General features: G+C 34.7%; 1 protein-coding gene across 2 annotated transcripts in view; it reads left to right on the top strand.

The window, feature by feature from the left end:
* Window positions 1–7,718: 7,718 nt before the first annotated feature.
* LOC116167227 overlaps window positions 7,719–18,740 on the top strand; it is a gene marked incomplete at its 3' end in the record, with an annotated part of 118,169 nt that continues 107,147 nt past the window's right edge. The window contains 1 exon segment of one of the 2 annotated variants that reach the window (XM_031482500.1): window positions 7,719–7,854. 2 annotated transcript variants of the gene reach the window in all.

Here is an 18,740-nt window from a genome sequence, read left to right as displayed (position 1 = left end):
GCCCGGCGTAATTAGAATTTTATCTAGAGTGGGTCGCTCTTTGATCCTCCACAGCATGACGTCGAAAATCAATTTCCATACCTTGCGCTATCGAGAATAAATATTGAATATTGTTGGTACAAACTGTAAATCAGAGTGTAAGTAAATTAAGTAAAAATTACATTGTTGCAATTCTACTTCTAACATATATGTACAAGTGGATTACATAAAATTGGTATAGGAATCCAGATCGATTTTTAAAATTAATATTTGGTTATCACTTAGACTACATATAATCACTATTACTTCCTTATCTGTTGATAATACAAATATGTACATTCTTCTCGTTTTTTTTAGATTTCGTCTTGCCCGAACTCACATATTAGGTATCTTTTTCTCCGAGCGATACCTCCTTCGTTAATTCTTTGCTTTTAATTATCTATATTAATTTGTATAAATTACTAAATCAACCATTATGTAATAGCAAACAAAATTATCATTATTGTTATTCGTTCCTAATTACTTTTGCCATGTAATGCGGTCAGAATTCCATTTGATTTTCATTGACTGACAAATTGCAGTGGGTAAGATACAAATACGCCTTTTATCATCACTGCTTATCATTTTTCAAAAGGTCAGCAGTAATTTGGCTATCTGAGTCCGTCTAGACATATGTATGTTATAGTAAACATACCGTAATAATTAAACGAGGGTGTTGATTGTGAAGTTAGTTGTGTTTTGGCGCATTTTTCGCACCTCACCACGATATTTAGACCTCGATTTAGACAATTTTTAATTTTATAAGAAAATTAGAAATGGGTGCGTTAAACGATTACATTAGTAGAACACTTTGTTAAGAGGAATTTGGTCAATACGATACGTTAGTGAAGTCTTTCGTTTGACATAGCGCAACCTGTTTCCAGGGCTGTGCGGCTTTTCAAAATTATCAAAAAACTATCAAAAAATGTTAGATTTTCTTATTAAAACTACTATTTCTGATGCCATAAATGAGTGGAGATTTGAATGTGCTCACTTTTATTAATATTCTGTGAAAGGGATATTCTTTTTTTTCAGTTTATGTGGCAAGATTTGAAAACAATCGTTTTATTTGAATATCATTCGAATCAAACAGTCAAACAGTAGTGTTATCAATTTTTCTATAAAAATTTGGAGATGCAAGGGTCCGCTTAAAATCCATGCCTTAAACCGTTCAAAGATAAGTAACTGAGTTTCATTTGGTAAATTTGATTTTAAAAATCGATTTAAAATTTAAAAAAAGGTAACAAAATAAGAAACCATTAACAAAATACACATTTCAATACAAATGCTCAATAATATACAGTCCCTGTACTGGAACCCGTGAAAATTTTAGTACTGATTTGTCTAACTAACAAAATCAAATGAAGTAGGTATGTACCGAGTGACCCAATAAGACTGTTCCTCGGCAATATCTCGGGAACCGATCGTCATATTACTTAGGGTTAAAAAAAATTATTGGGTAAATCGGTCATGAAGAATCGCTGGAAAATATTTTCAAGTTCTAAAAAAGACCACCATAGGGCGTAACTGATATCTTAAATTTTAAAATTGCATTTTCTTTAAATTTCGCATAATAAACTAACAATTTTCTTCACATTTTTAAAGATAACCAGTTTATCTATCATTTTCGTAAAACAAACTCAGTTATATCAAAAACAAAGATGGTGTGGGGCGTTCCATTGTTTTTGCAATAATTGAATGAATGAATGAATGAATGAATTAATAAAAATTGTATCTTAAATTTACTTTTGACGTATTTCCGGCATTTGTCGATGGCGCGAAAGTTTGTTTGGAAAAGCACCCTACACTTTTAGGTAGGCCTTGGAAAATAAAACAAATGAAACACGATACATTATAACATAATAGCAGCCGTAATTTGTAAATTATTCTGCTGTGTTTACATTCAGAAAGTGCAGTTTTTCGCTCTTCTTCTGGATTGCTTCTTCTCTTATTGTACTCGTTGTCATACAGAGTTTTTTTTCTCGACGTCACGAAAATATTGAACTGCCTGTTGGCTGAGACCGCAGTCAATCTCACAAAACGTTACCTTGTTGCCAAAGCGTTTCTCAAGGTGGGTTTTGATAGTTCGGATGTTGGGTTTGAAAATCGTCATTGATTGGTGCACGAGTTCATTTAAAGAGAACTGACATTCCTCCGTTTTCAACTAGGAAAGAATATACCGTGTGTCCCAGGTTAAGCCATAGACAAACAGAATTAATGTTTTTTTTCGCGAAGGATCCACGAGGCCTTTGATATGTATTTGAAATTAGCGTTCAACGTACTACGTTATTGCGCTGGCCTGATGCTAGAAAGAGATTGGAGTAGTAGGTTTAACGCCAATTTCAAAGGACTCATGAATCCTTCCCGAAAAAATACCTTGTAGTTTCCATATGGTCGGTTCTTGGCACTTGGGACACACTGTATATGTTGTAATCTTTAAGTAAAACCCATTTCACGAAACGCCTAGTCATTTAGTGAAACTGTGGCGGAGGGGAAAGGGAGAGAACACTTGCCGGACGGGGGAAAGGAAAGTGGGCCAAGATCCCCTTAGCCTTAGTCCCTATTGTCTGATCACACCCGAAGATGAGAGCGAGCCACCCTGTAGTTAAAAAATGTACGTGTTCTTAGCGTAATTTCGGTTTAAGCATTGAAAATAGCAGTTGTGATATCCTGTGTGTAAAATGTTTCAATTTATTAGAATGACCTGGGGGAATTTCTTCCAAACAGACAGAATCGGAAAATTTGTTAAATTGCCATTTTAATGTTGTTTTTTTATTGTAAATTGAATTGAACTGTTTTAAGTCATTTAAAGGTATTTGTTGTACATACTTAGTGATCATAAATTTTGGAACACATAAGGAACTTCTAATCGTAAAGGTATATTAATATAATGGGTGCTGTTTGGCACAGTCAACTTTAAAAATTAGAAACTAAGACAACATTTGCTTTAAAAAATAAATACACTTTATAATTGTCGGTCAACCGTAATGGACAAAAACATGAATAATTTATTTTCTGCGTTGTAAATTTTGGTATCTAAAAATACCTTACCGAGTTACTTTTTTTTTCGATTGAATAAATTTGTAGAAAATCCCATTCGGATGCGACATACAAATGTGGTTCTCCTCCACCGAAGGCAATTATTATCCTACGCTTTGGCCTTTCCGCAATTAAATTTGGACGAAACCGAATAAGTTATACGTTCGGACAATAAATAAAGCATCCTTGATTCCCACACGTTTTCAAAATTACCGAAATATACAAGAGGAATACCGAAGCTTTTACAAACAGTTCACGGTGCGCTACGAATCGAATTCTAAAAGGAGAATTAAGATATAAATCTCTATTAATCCCACATGGTATAACTTCTGTAATGCCGAGTTAACCTAATTGGTTTTCAGCGCCCAAATGACGAATTCTGTTTGTGTTTAAATGTCGTTCTATACATGCAGGGTGAGTGCATCCCTAATGCAATGCATACTATTTTTTAGGATAACCACTGACATCCGTTTCTGATCACCCTTTGTGTTTAATTAATAGATGATCAATATCTGCCCTTCTACAACGAGAAGATTGTAAATGTGTTACAGTTTCGGGAGTAAAACTGAGTGAAACTTATTTCATATGTTACATTATATTCAAAGATCGGATTTTTCAAACAGATGCCTTTTCGTATATATGTATTTGAAACACGTTCACATAATTGAGATTATATTTTCTTTGGTTACCGATTTCGAATCGCATGATGCATTATCAGGCCTTACTGAAATATACAATAGCGGCCAAAAGTTTATCACAATATAGTTTTCCGGCAATAACTTTTCATGGTATCTTCTCGAAGTTCATCAAGTGTGTGAGGATGGCATAAGTAAGTGTAAGATCATTGATTCAAAATTCCCAAATAATCTCTAATTTCCAGACAAATCTATAAATTCCAAGGTAGATTTGTCAAGTACCGACCAGATAGATTAGTAATTTCCTAGGTAAATTTGAAGACTCTTTCGAAAGCCCAGGTATATAAAATAAAAAAATTAAACAACGTCCTTCACCGCTTCTATACATCTACAGTGTCTAATACATTCAATTACAATTACATTATAATTTATAGTACCAGAAAATTATAGGTCAAGAAGATGTGCTCTAAAAAATTAATTACTGAAAAGAGGGGCGCTACGTAAATACTTGAATTATACTCAAAAAAACCCATGAACAAGTTGCAATTTGAGAATATAATCATTAATTTTGTGAAATGTTGGTATTTCTATTTTTTGGTATTGGGAACGAATGCTGAAATTAATTCAGATTTTATGCCTGGTACCTTAAAATAAAGTTTTACAGGAAAAGCATTATCTTCTTTGCATACGTGCTTAAACTTAAACTTCGATTTTATTTCAATATTAGGGACTTTCCACATTTTGAAAAGAAGCTCAAAGCTCACAGGAGATCTGGTATATTACTTATGTGCTACACGTCTTAAGATAAGCGAGGGACATTACTTTTGACCAAAACCGTAACCAATTACGAAAATAGCATTTTTGTACTCATCAAATGAAAATGATCAAAGTCCTCGTGTGAGATCGAAGGGACTTCAGCGCATTTTTGTGTGGCAGATCAGTGTTTTATTAGCCAATATTGACTCCACCATCAATAAGATCTTGCCGAAAGCTACCACGTTCACTTTGTCGGTACCATTTTCTCACTTACCGTGCACTTGCAATTCGCGTTTGAAGTTTTGACTCCACCATCAGTAAAATCCTTTGGGGGTTACCATATTCCCTTTGTCGACACCCACTTCTGATCACCCGCAACAATTCGGATTTGAAGTTTCGACTCCACCATCAGTAAGATCTCGTCGGGGGTTACCACATTCCCTTTGTCGATACACAGTTCCGACGTCCCGTTCATTCGTAATTCACATTTTGGTAGATTTCGCTAAAATCCCGGCATAAAATCGTATTCAACTTTTGGGTACTTCACATAGCTCGACCTTCTATTAATGACACGAGAAAGAGAGACCGCGATTCGCGCTGTAAGAAACTTTTGGGCGCCCAAAGTCGACTACCCCTCGAAGCGCGCCGCGCAAAAGGTGGTTTATTTCGCCCCTAGGAAAAAAAACAAAATTCCGCCACGCAGGAGTTGTGCGCGTTGACAAGATCTTCCCGACGACACCAATTTGAAAACAATCGGAGAAAAACTGTAGAAGAAGATAGATAAAAACTGAAAAATCTCCAGGTTAGTATAATACGCTCGGGGATGGCGTCCAGATGTCGTCGACTCCAAATCTTGTAGCCCCATCCCTAACGTTCTTAATTACACGGCCCCGATAGTTACATGTACACTCCTTGTCTTTTTACAAGCGTTTTTCTACGGGCGCGCATTTACTGCCAGCCAGCCAGCCAGCCAGCCAGCCGACCAGCCAGCCAGCCAGCCAGCCAGCCAAAGTGAGATTAAAAGCTACTTTTTACAAAAAAAAATTTTTTGCAAAAATGCGCTAAAAAAATGGAAATAAGGGGGGCATCTATCTAGCATTAACTGTAGGTTATGAGTGTGGAAGGAAATGGAATATGAAAAATATGAGAAGTATCTAAGAATGGTAATAGAAGTAAGAAGATTGGGTAAAGAAAGGATGATACTAGAATAGAATTAAAGATTGCCCCTGATTACAAAATATATAAAATGCTAGACTGGGCTGAAAATAGTATTAGACGTAAGAGGTAAGCAAGACACATGGCAGAGTAATAAAAAAGAAATATTCAGGACAGGAGAGCGAGAAGGAGAAAACATTTTATGAATTGCTGGATGTACATACTTCCTAACCTGGCTTCTAGTCCTATAAGCTTAGTCCAGTAGCTTGTTGTCACCGAGCCTGGAATTGACTGGTCACCCAGTCTTTAATACTGGCCCTGTCAACGGAGGGAGCAATTCCTAGGGTAGGCTCGGGCCCGACAAAGACCCCACTACTGCTTTCGCGAACCAGCTCGTCCGCCCTTTTGTTGCTTCCTATTCCACAATGCGCTGGCACACCAATCAAGCTTACCCTATACTCACCTAATCTATATAGAGTTCTGCAATGGAGCGCCATAGCCGATTGGAACCTGTCTGTTGATAAAGCCCTCTGCGCCGCCCAAATGTCACTCCATACTTACTAAGGGTGTTCTCCTGTGCACAGGTCATGATGACTTTCTGAAACACGGTGCTATGCTGACCAAAGGAATAGCTGAAGTCAGCTCTTGGTCCATCACCACACAAAGTATCGAACCTTCGATCGGCATACAAATATGTATTGATTTAGAGGTCCAAAACTCTAATCCCATTCAAACTAGTCTCCTTGGTGATGCACACAATCCTCATAGCGCTTTCGTCGTTTTTGGAAACCCACCCGTAACCCAGTTTTTGGAATGATGTTCAGCCTGGACCTCGCATTCTGCATTTCTTCTTTTAAACTCAAATTCGTTTTCAGCTTGGAAAATAGCCAAAAGTAACACGGAGTCATTTCGGGTGAGTAGGGAGCCTACCAAACCACAGGAATATTGAATTTTGCTTTAAAAAAATCATCCCCGTTCCCGTTTCCCTTTTCTTTAGGGATCCGTCTGTAAACCACACGAACCCCTCAGGTTTTACGAACGAGCGATCTGAGTCCCTGTCCGGGAGAGTGATCTTATAATTCTTCAGTCCTAAGTAAGACATCCCGGATCAAATTTCTTCTTGGGAGAATCGAGGGTTTGCTTATATTATATTATAGGGTTGTAGCCATCCCAAATAAAATAACCCTGCAACCCTGCTACCCTCAGAAAAAATGTTTCAATTGCTGACGGAAATCAAAAGATGAGTAATTTGAGTGATTTTACACCGTAAAAAGATAAAATAAGAAAATTTTTAATTGCAAATGATTTTTGCTCTGTTCAGGAATTTATTAATTATAGTCAGGATATTCTATCATAATTTTTAGTATAAGATTTGTTATTAAATATACACATATCGATTTATGACGATTGTAAGGTTTACAATGCATGATATACATATTATTATTATTATTAATTACCTATCCTTACAATCAAATCACCATCCACCCACGACGCGATGATATGACGCGATGAATGATTGCAGGCATTAGTCAACCCTTAAAATACGGAAAATTAATTTCATACCCCCAAAAAAGGAGTATCAATTTTTAACTAGAATCAAACTATTGATAATCATCAGATCTACTTACAATAGTCTTCTTCTGGGGGTATGAAATTAATTTTCTTGTATACCCTCGGCGATTTTATATTAAGAAAGTGATGCTTTTTTTTCTGGGAGTATGAAGTTAATTTTTTTGTAGTTTAAAGGGTGATTACACGCCCTTATCCCTCGTCCAGTGAATGGTGATTTTAATATAAGTACTAATTTTTTGAAATGTGTTAGCAATTGAAACCTTTTGCTGTGGGTAACTAACTGAGCTGTACAGTTATTTTCTTTGAGGTGCTTACAACCCTATAATACAGATTAATCGAAAGATTAAAATGATAATTTTTTTTAAATTATTTTATATTTGATTGAATTTGCCTCCGCCACTGGTCATGTTTTTGTATTTCCATGCTGTAGCTCAGCCTAAATCTAACATTTATCGCAAAGAGCAGATTAGAAAATTTATTTTGAATTAAATACGCATAAAAGCGATACCAACGAACCCGAAACACCTGTGGACGATGACGACGACGCCTGTTTACAATTTATAATAGTAAACTTGTCTTACGCGACGTTATCACTTCAGTTGGTGAAAGTGTACGCGATAGACGGTCTAGTGTTTGATTTTCGTGTCAATTTCACATTAAAAATATGGACAAAAATAGGGTATGTTACAAAAAGAAAACCTCTTTGCCCCGGCCTTTTTGAACACATTTTCTTTTCGTTTCAGGTGAGTCCATTGCTTTGATTTTAACAAAACGGCCATTGGTAAGTGACATTTATATTGAATTACGATCGTATACGGCCCCATATTGAATGGTTACGTCATGTGTCCATAAAACGATTCCATTCTTTGCATATTTCCATTTATTTTACCCTCTTGGTATTTGGTACGCGAATATTAATAAAAGTTTCATTATCGGCGAACCGGATTAATTGTGTTACTATGAGAAATTGTATAATTGTTGCGGCAAAATTAACAGAAGTTGGGATAACTGCGCACCTGTTTAATAAATTACAACCTAACGATTGCAGGGGCTTGGGCTCTATTTGAACATTTAGGAGCAGTTGGCGTTATTTTTAAAGAGGAATTTAAAGGAATGGGCATTGAATTCACTACACCAGAAAGTCATTCTCATTTTCTCAATTTAGAAAACATTGCCCATCTGTGCAATATAAGGCGTTCGCCGTTCGTGTAACGATTTCATCTATATAGGTACGGCTTTTCCATGCAGATCGTTATATAAATAATTTTCTGTGTAACAAAAAGCTTTTTCTTCTGTATCAAGCTTTCGTTACATGGAAAACTTGTCATTTGAAAGCATCAATCTACTGATCAAATTTATTTGATGAAGTTAGGGAAGTCTGATCACAAATCCCACTAATATTTATACTCCTGCACATTTTACAGAAAAAAAGTTGTTCAGAATTAAAAGGGGCATACAAAACTGTTTTTACATGTTTTATTAAGCTTTTGGTATACCCGCAAATTTAAAAATAAATTTCAACATTTCTGTTATTAGTATAGCAATATAGCCATGACTTTTGTTGTTTTATTGTTTATTGTTTTTTGTTTTCATGTCTAGTCCGGGAATATAAAAACGACCCCTCGTATGTTTGTGTGAAACATGAGCATTTACCGTCTCGAACTAATTCATCAACGACTTCGTATGTAAAAGTTGAATGGGGGACAAATGAGTCTGCTAGTCTGGGGAGAAATGAATAATAGAAGTTTGGAGAAAGAATTATAACGTTACATCTTAATTACAACGTTTTGCAACGATTTTCATTATGCTGTGACTCTGCGTACCATTTATACTACCCCATTTATCTTAATTACGGCACCTACCAAAAAAGGGACTTTTGTATAAATTTTCTATATTAAAAAAGTAAATTGGCAATTAATGACTATCCACGTTTCTAAACAACCATCGATCGCGAGTTTAATAAATTAGGGTTAATTGAGAAACTTGAAGCTTTGCACGGAGTACGTCTTTAACGACTCCTAATCTAGTAAATATTAAACTGAAAATCAATACTTGAGTTTTTACTTCCAGTTCCACACTTTTAATTATAGCTTAGGTATGAGCTAAATTAAAATTTAACCTAAATAAGGGTTAACCTCGACGTAACTAAATGCAAATTACGCGCAGTTCCCTTGTTTATTTATGACTTCTCCAAACATTTTCGCTGTTATCGTGACCTTTAAATCTGTTTAAAAATTACACTTTATGAAATATTGTCAAAAACGGGCATAATTAATTGTTGCGGAACGTTAATCCTTATGCTCGTTTTCTCGCTTGAAATTATTTTCTCGAGTATTAAAATGATTTAAACGGGTACACGCAATATACTTAATTACTTTTACAGTATCAAATTGTTAAGTTGAAACGTAAGGCAACAGGTTGTTGATCGATAATGAACGAATTTCGTATTACAATAATCGCTCGCCCTATCGTTTGAAATAATTACTTAATACCAGTAGTTAGGATAAGAAACTTACGAAAACGTAGAGAGACCATTACTAAAACCCCAAAGGGTTGCATGTAGAGCAATGCAGCCCAGACTATAGTCTGTCTAAAATTGACGCGAAGTAATAAATTATAAATTTGTGAAATAGAAATAGTATTTTTGTATGGAAGTGCTCTGTCTATCAACTATATTTATTACTTCGCGTCAATTTTAGACAGACTATATAATATTCTACTTTTGTATGAGTATCACTTTCTGACAATAAACAAATTAGTATGAGGGATGAAAACGTCGCTAAGGTGGGAGTTGCATATGGAAAAGTTGATAATAAAGGTTAAACGTGTGATGTCATCATTGATATTTTTTTTAATTTCTGAGGCCATTTATGTTTAATGGAATCGTTATGTGCAGAACTACTTCTTGTAATGTACTTCCAACCAATTTTAATGATAAACTTTGAAACTGTTAAACCCATTTTGGAATCTAATCCCTTTACCTCACGGTCTACTAAACAAGGAGCGATACGTTGCAACAGGTTTTTGCATTAAAAGGGGTTAAACTACGTTTGCTTAACGAAATTTCTAAATAAACTAGCAAATTCTTTAGTCAAATTTATTAGATGGCCAACGGCTAGCTCTATATGAAGTTTTACTAGGATTTATTCATTTATTTCCAGTTTTCTGAAATTTGACTTCAATAGGTAACTAGCAACTTAGTTATTTGTGCCCTCATTAATCAAACTGCAAATTCATGAAAAAAAGTTTCACTTTCAAAAGTAGTTGTACAAATAACTATTATTAAACGAAAAAACTGACATTCATACACACTATGACATTCTATTTCCTTATTTTAACACATTTAAAACAAATTCTTAAATTATCAGGAATGTCTTTCAGCTGTCAGACTTCACGATGCAGGAATAACACGATAGTACGAATATTATACCGAAAACCCCAAAGTTTTACTATATTCCGTTGCCGAAATCTCGATCGATTTATCAAAGGTGCCCGACCAGCCGACAGTTAGTGAAACAATAATCTCCATTTTAAGAGTAAAAAAAATGCTAACAACTACTATTCCGTTGGTGAGCTTGCCCATTGAACCGGACACAATAACATAATTCATTGATGAACATTTTTTTATGTAGTAAATAGAACACGTGTCCAATACACACATAGTATATTTCGTGTATTGACTTTCCGTATAAATTAGCACCAAATACACTACGTAAATCCGCCCTCTGGCTCTTTGCTTAAACCATTTGCAAAATTCTATTTTCCATGTTTCGCCACAGTTAGGAGGAGGGGGATTTTTAGCCTGTTTATAACTATAACTTTCACGACATTTGTTTTAGTACACTATTTGTACTGTGTTAATAAGAACATCGCACAAGTGGAGATAATTCTTTTCATCGGAAACAGCAACTGTCCGATGAAGTATTGATTTCTTATCTAGTTGCACATTCTGAGTGGTGGATTAACACATGAGTACAATAATACCACATCCTGCAAAAAAAAGGGTTTACACAGCTAACTAGAAACCAGGCTCGAAACCAAACGCATTTGGCTAAATTGTATCAAAATCATAAAACGAAGCGAAAGCTTTCTCCATTATGCAGATGAAACGGATACATGTTAATCCGTTTTAACACAATTTGCTTCGGGCTTTATTTTTGGGGTCGGTGATACTCTTTCCCTTCTCGTACAAATGCGCTACCATTATAAAATAATTATAAAAGTGTGTTTATGGAAAATCAAATGCAAAGTTAATGCAATTTACTACCACGAAATATTTGTATTTCTGTGCGGGTAAAAAGTTCCACGGTAATATTGTTCTTTGCTTTTTTTTACTTCTGCTCTAAAGCGGAGTTTGGCAAATAAAAGTTGGCGTACTCAATTCTAGAGATAGAACGGAAGAAAAGTTATGAGATGAAAAAACATTGTTCTGGCAGCATTCCCTCTAGAAATGTTTCGGAATTGAGATAAGAATTGGGGCCTAAAACAAATGCATTGTTGAAAAGATTTTAAACTGAAATTATTACACCGCATGAAATTAATGGCATAATGTGCCTGACAAAAATGATATCCAGCTCCGGCCAAGCCTGAGCCAAGCTTTTTACCTACGTCAATTCGTTCGCAATTGGTGTTGTCATTATGAATTAGGGGTAGTAAAGTATACATTATTATAATCCACCGGTACTGAATTTTACATCAGACACTAAATAAAGAAAAAGAATTTAATTCATTAAGCGAAGGACGAGGAAACAAACATACCTTGCTGAGTACAAGACATAAAAAGTTTTTCCATTTCTTATTCCTATCTTTCATCGCGTTTACAAAAAAAGTTTAAAGCTTCATTTGCATGTAAATGTAAACAGCTGAAGTAAACATTTTAGTTAGAATAAGACCCACTTTCGCTGCTAGAAATAAATACACACAATCGGCGTCAGAGCTGTGAAATTTAAAACAAGTTTTCCTACCGTACATTAAACAAATAACTTGGAGCCCTTTGTAAGTGTTCATGAATATTCGGATTAGCTTTTGATCTAAATGTAGTCTTCAGCACAACCTTTCATTTTGAAAAAAAAACGTAACTCTTCAAGTGCAAAAAGTACTGCACGGGCAATCTTCTTTTATTAAATAATGGATAGCTTCTTTCGTTCGTAAATCAGAGTGACAAAGGAATTATTTTACGATGCGACTGAATTCCATTAACTTAATTGAATTGAAATGTAGCCGGTGTCGAAGTTATTAAGCTGAAGTAGGTATTTTCATAAAGATTTTTCCAATTTTATGTTAAATTGTCGCACTAGCGTTTCCGACGGAAACAATCCATCACTGTACTATTCACATTTTGAAATGATTACTACACAAATTGTATAATCGAACGATCTTGTAAGTAAAGTTCGATTGAAATTATGCGTAGTGCCGACTCATAGTATTTTTGACAAGCTAAGAGTGCACGACTCACACATTCATTAGTTATAAAAAAGAAAAACGAAAAACCGATGGCTACTGCGCTGGCGCCACTCCTGCCGGTAATCGTTCCTCATCCTACTTATTCATTACTGTAGAGTGGGTATTATTATCGAATTTGGGCCCTAAGAGGCTTCTCGTCGGCACTATGCGTAATTTCAATCGAACTTCACTTACAGGATCGTTCGATTATTACAATTATGCGTAGTGGTGACCCAAAGTATTTTTGACAAGGTAGTTATTTAGAGTGCGACAATAATAATAGAAGCTCCAAGTCCGCCAAATAAAATCCAATCAAAAAATCAATCTTTGACAAAAACGAAAACCTTTATTTCTTGAATAACAAGAACCAAACAACCAAATTAACAATATTTTTAAACTATGTGCGGAAAACATAGAGGTTTCCACCGAATTTGGATTGCTTTATGCAACAAAGCTTTAATCCCTTCCGTAACAGGGAAGAGATTTGATCAGACAAAATGTGCTTCTCAGAGACTTCCCATACTTTTTCCAAAGGTACGTTCCTTTGTCGAACTTTTTTGCAAAAAGGGACTGAGAAATTTGTGCTGGATAAGGACTCTCCGAGTGCGAGTCTCTATTGAAAATTATTCCTCTTTTGGGAGTTCGTGAACGGGAAGAAAATATGATCATGATTCTTTCACTTTCGGTTTTACCGGATATGGATAGCAACTTTCTTATTTTAAGAACACCCTGTATTTTATGGAATCTTCAAAATCTACATGAATATCTACGTCGTTTGATACCATTTCTCTATACTCAGCATCCAAAATTCAAGTCAACGGAGTCATAGCTACAGCGTAAAGAAGATCAGTTCAATGTCATGATGCTGGGTATAGGGAAATGTAGTACCAAACAACGTAGATTTTCATGTAGATTTCGAAAATGCAATAAAATGCAGGGTGTTCAATTTAAAATAAGAAAGTTGCTATCCCTATCCGGTCAAGCCAAAGTGAAATGATCATGAAAATATTTTTTTTCGATAGATCATGAAGAAGGATAATATTTCTTGCTCCAATATGTATACCTACAGGATGTTTTTTGGGAGCGTTAGTTAAACGTTTCTGGGAAAGTGAAATAGGTTCGTTAATTTAAATAAAAACCCTTTTTTTATATTGCACTTTTGTATGTTGATATCTACAATTTATGGTTTTTAACGCATTTTGACTTAAAAAAAATATTATATGCAGACGGTACCTGGAAAATTGATTACTTGAAAATAGTTGTAGTTATGGCAACCCATTTTTACCAGTGAATAGAGAAAGAATAGGGGTTATTTTTCTTACACATGGTTTTTGAGTGTTGAGGCTTATTTTGAGTTGAACCTCAAACAAATTCGCTACAAGCTAATTTTTTCGTTATTCTATTTGTTTTGAGGTTTTGTATAACTGGGAATAAAATCCGATATGCGGCGCAGCACCAAAATCACCCCAGTTTTTTTTTTACAATTTTCCCAAAATTAACAAGTTTTTCGAAAAATTTGCAGAATACCTTTTTGTAAGAGCCTAAAATTCGCAACTTTGTGCGGTATATGGCGCAAGATTTATTGTTATAACGAAATAGTTTATTATTATTTTAAAGTCCATATATTTATTTAATACCATACCTGTTAAGGCTGGTACACACATTTAAAAATAATTTAAATATTCGAAACAATACTAAATACAAAAGGGAAAAAATATATAAATACTCACAGTGAAAAAGAAACCGAATAAAAAAATTAACATTCCGCTTCTTCAGACAAACGCACATATGTGGCATTTAAACAGGATTGTCCTAGGCAATAACTACAGCTCGCAGTGCATTTTAAATAATTTTTTCTGCAACTGCAAGATTTTGTGTAATTTGACTTAGAGCCACTGTCACGGTCACCTCAGCTAAAAACTTAGCTACTACCTCCGAACATTCGTCCTCGAGTAATTTGAATCGTTAAGATTAGCGGTAAAACATTTCTAGTGGCGTATCAGATGCGTCTTTCGTCTTGAATAAAGTGGACAAAAATTTATACCGGGAACTTCTTTAACTTTAAGGGACAATTTCACTTTTCTCTATAGTCGACTTAAATGTATAATTAATGTTGCTGTTGAAGCCAAACAATTCTATCATATTCATTAACATTTATAGTTATAGTTGACAGATAGGTATATGTATTTTAAATTATAATAGTAACATTCACCCAACGTACTGCAGGGGGGTAGTGCGACTTGTACTACTTCCTTACCCGCTTATTACCCTAGAGATAAACGGCAGGTACTCATGTTTAAAACCAGCGAAAAGCGTGTGGTGTGACTATAGTAATCGTCCATTTGTTTTAAACTAAAATTTGGAGGTATTTACAGTTTCTTAAAGGCCCTGTAAGACTATAAAAGGTCTTAATGACCCGGATCGTCATAATTACACTCTTAAAGACCAATTGTTAAATAGCTAAAAAGGTTAAAATATATTATTATTACTATTATTATAATAATAAAAGCTCTTACTCGCCCTTAAAGCTCTTTAAAGAATTTTAAAAGCTATCAACGGTTAATCAGAGCTTTTACGTGCTCTTAAAGAGTATAAACTGCACTCACGAAGGATGCAGAAGACTCTTTTGATGACTGTCGAAAACCTCAAGGTTTGTTGAAGATTGTTAGAGAATTTCAGTTTTTAAAAAAACCTATAACAGCTTTCAGCAAACCCTATAAGAGACTTTAGCGCAATTTTAAAAGCTCTTAAAGTTTTGAAAGAGTCTTAAACACTTTTAAATACTCTTATTGGTTCCTAAGGACTGATTTGAGACCTCCCAAAGGCTCTTAAAGCGCCGATTACTTAGCGTGTTCATGCCAAAGAGTATACGTGAATAAGGTAAATATTTTAAAAACCGTAAAAGGAGTTTACGACAGTCACACGGAGAGAGAATGTAGTTCAAATACAGCCCCTCATTTTTTTAAAGAAAAATAGCTACAAGATGCAGAATCATAAAATTGAACTCATCTGTCTTCCGACAATTTATTGACAGGCCGTCAAACTTTAAACTTAAATTAACGACAGTAAAAAGGTAAATGTAAGGAAATGTGTCAATTATAGTCTCTAGAAACCGTACGAGTTCACTTTGATTGATGTTCTTGGCATAAAATGCCCGATTCGATGATTTCTTTGTTGATGATTCTGTTAAATTCAAATCAACTAAAATTAAAAATGTTAAAATGGCTGCACTACTTATTGTTCCGTTACACTTTCTACCAAAAACCGTTTATTTTAAACATAGAGATGTTTGACATGGATTCCTGGCATCCTGCATAAATAAAACTTCACTCACAGACAGACACTTAAGTGCAATTTTTCAGAAATTTATTCACATTTATTTCCCAAATAATAAAACTGGACAGTGTTTTTTTACCTACCTACCGTAACATTTTTAATAAACTCTTCTCGACCATGCCCACGCAGTTCGGATAAATTAATTTCCCCCATCTTATCGAAGGGATATAGGGAAATGTTAAAGTTCAATTCAATTTAAACCGGCATCTAAAAAGGTAGTTTGACATTTGCATTCCTCCAACGCATTTATTAAGGAAAATTTAATTTAAATTAATTGCCCTCCCGTTAGTTTTATCACAATTTTGAAAACCTGCAAACTAATTATTGGTTTTGTTGATTGAATTAATTAAGCTAACTACGAACACTCGTCGTTGTTGACATGAATACGGAAAGTTGGCATACGGGGCTGATAATTGTCAGTAAATGCCAAATTAGTAATGTTTGATTGTTAAATTTTGAATAATGATCGTTATTTCGTTTTGAGTTCTGAGTTAATTAGAGAACCACTATTTGTGGGTAAATTATTAGGTAAGGTCAATTATCGTGAAAGCTATAGGTAACTTCTTTTTTGTAGTTTCAATTATGCTGGAAATTGTATTGAAAAATGTTCTATATGAAAAGAGTCGAGAATACGAGTAGATATTTTGAATTTAATGTTGCCTTATGAGGTTTAATTAAATACCTTAAAAAGTGTGTCAGGTTATCAGATTTTATACATCCTTGTGAAATGTCTCTCCAAAGAGTAGATAATTCTGCTAATGTGCTGATAGCTGAATCACTACACTCGAAGGGCATGATAGACGCCTTAATCCGCTAAACCAACATCAGAGGAAAGCCTGCCGAAATCTGGAGTGACAAGGAGAAAACATTAAATCATTAAGAAATAGCCAATAGAATCAAAGAATTATTGTGCGTCGCTAACCAATGAAGCCATACCTTTGTTTCTATTGGCTATTTATGACCCAATGATAGTGAATTAATGATAATGATTGTATAAACCTACCATTAATCTACTGATAAAGATCTGAATTTATTAAATATAATATAGTACAGAAGTACAGTTTTAAGGTGTTTCAGTTGCAGAGAAGAAAAGTACATGGAGGAGCAAGATATTAAAATATTTGTCCAATGCAAACCCTTTATCTACTCTTCAAATAAAAGTAGTCCGCGTGGTTTTTTATATGAGATGCAACAGGGTTGTAAGATGCTTACCATTATCATATTTGCTGTAATCAGTCGGGCGGAAAAGGAAAATGACAGACAGGCTGAAATTTTCTCATAATTACTTCCTGCGTAATGTTGACTGTAAAATAAAGTAAATAAAATCGAAAGCTTACATTCTTTGTTCCCTAAAGATAAGAGGTTTTTCATCCTGACAGTGTGATGACATTGTAATCCAATATCTACTAATGGAAATACGTCTTGGTTAATATTTAATGAATGCTGAAATAATATGAATACAGATTTACTGGTTGGAAAATTACCATGATCGAAAGGAAATTTATTCATTTAATCTAAGTTTTCCTTAAAACATGACCCTGTCCTTAACCTTCCGATATTGTCTCAAGGAAAGTAAATTCATATGATTGTGGACGCGTAGGCAAGAAACCCTGTAAGGGATTATAGGAATATGGAGATTGATGAATGTGTGACTTGACTTTACCTAACATCGCGCCTAAATGTCAAAGTTTGTACCAAAATCAATATGTTTATTGATGAATATTGAGTTTCCTTATTAACAGTTTTTCTACGTAGGTACATGGCTGTTTCTGCAAACTGTTCAACGTGTTATAGTAAAACACTCTGATCCAAGAGAAAATAAATCGAGTAATTTTTCATAATATGTGCCTTTTTAGAATGATATTCATTTCAGAACTAGCTTTGTTGGCTATTCGCTTTTCAGTAACGTGATGATTGAAATGTGTTTGAAAATGCTGTCTTATCTATCATTCTCCCAACGATATCGAGGACCAACCCATAACTTTTTTCAAATACAAAGTGCTACCACCTTTGTTGATGAGCACCGTAACCGATCAATCGATTTCTTCCTATTAGTTTACTATTTTATTGTGGTTGAAGTTGAAGTGTTAATTACAAAGTCTATGCTCTGGTCATTTCAAAAAATTTTTAACACCTGATTGACCAGGGTTCTTTAACTTCAAGCACTTTCCGTAACGGTTCGAGGCGATTTCGGCTTACTTGAGGATTTCTAAAACATCAAACGCTTCATCTAATTTAAATAATTTAACACAATAGCTATAAAAATTACCCCATCAGGTCTAATTTAAGATAAAGAAGCTCCTGATTATTACTTTCATTGCACCTTTAAACTTTAATAACTCAAACCTAAAATTCCGATTCTATTTAATTTAAGTTTCGGGATGCCAACGTATGAAATGTAATTCGATTGCGAGTTCAACTGTACGAATTAACCCCATTTCGAGCACTTATAGCCACAGAGCATTATTGCCCCTTTTTATAGGTTGCGATTCCTTAGTCGAGGGCTGCGGCTAATCAATTAAACAGCGCGGTTTTTGTACTTCTCTTTTAGTAGCTGTAATTAAGCATTAATTTGTGCTTGATATTCAGCGTTCCGCCTCCAGCTTTTAGAAAGAAATTTAGCATGCAACTACCATCCTGCCTTTGTTAAAGAATTTTTTTTTCTTCTCCGGGGTGTAATGAACCTATTGTGCTAATGATGTTTTTAAGAGCTTTACTTTGAAATGGAAGTTTTTAGGTCGTGACAACCTTTCGAATTTACTTAATAGTTCACAGAGTTTAGGCGTA

The sequence above is a fragment of the Photinus pyralis genome, unplaced genomic scaffold, assembly GCF_008802855.1.
Source record: "Photinus pyralis isolate 1611_PpyrPB1 unplaced genomic scaffold, Ppyr1.3 Ppyr1.4_LG3b, whole genome shotgun sequence".
Classification (NCBI taxonomy): domain Eukaryota; kingdom Metazoa; phylum Arthropoda; class Insecta; order Coleoptera; family Lampyridae; genus Photinus; species Photinus pyralis.
The sequence above is the reverse complement of the archived record's forward strand: the minus strand, read 5'-3'. Positions and strand labels throughout refer to the sequence as shown.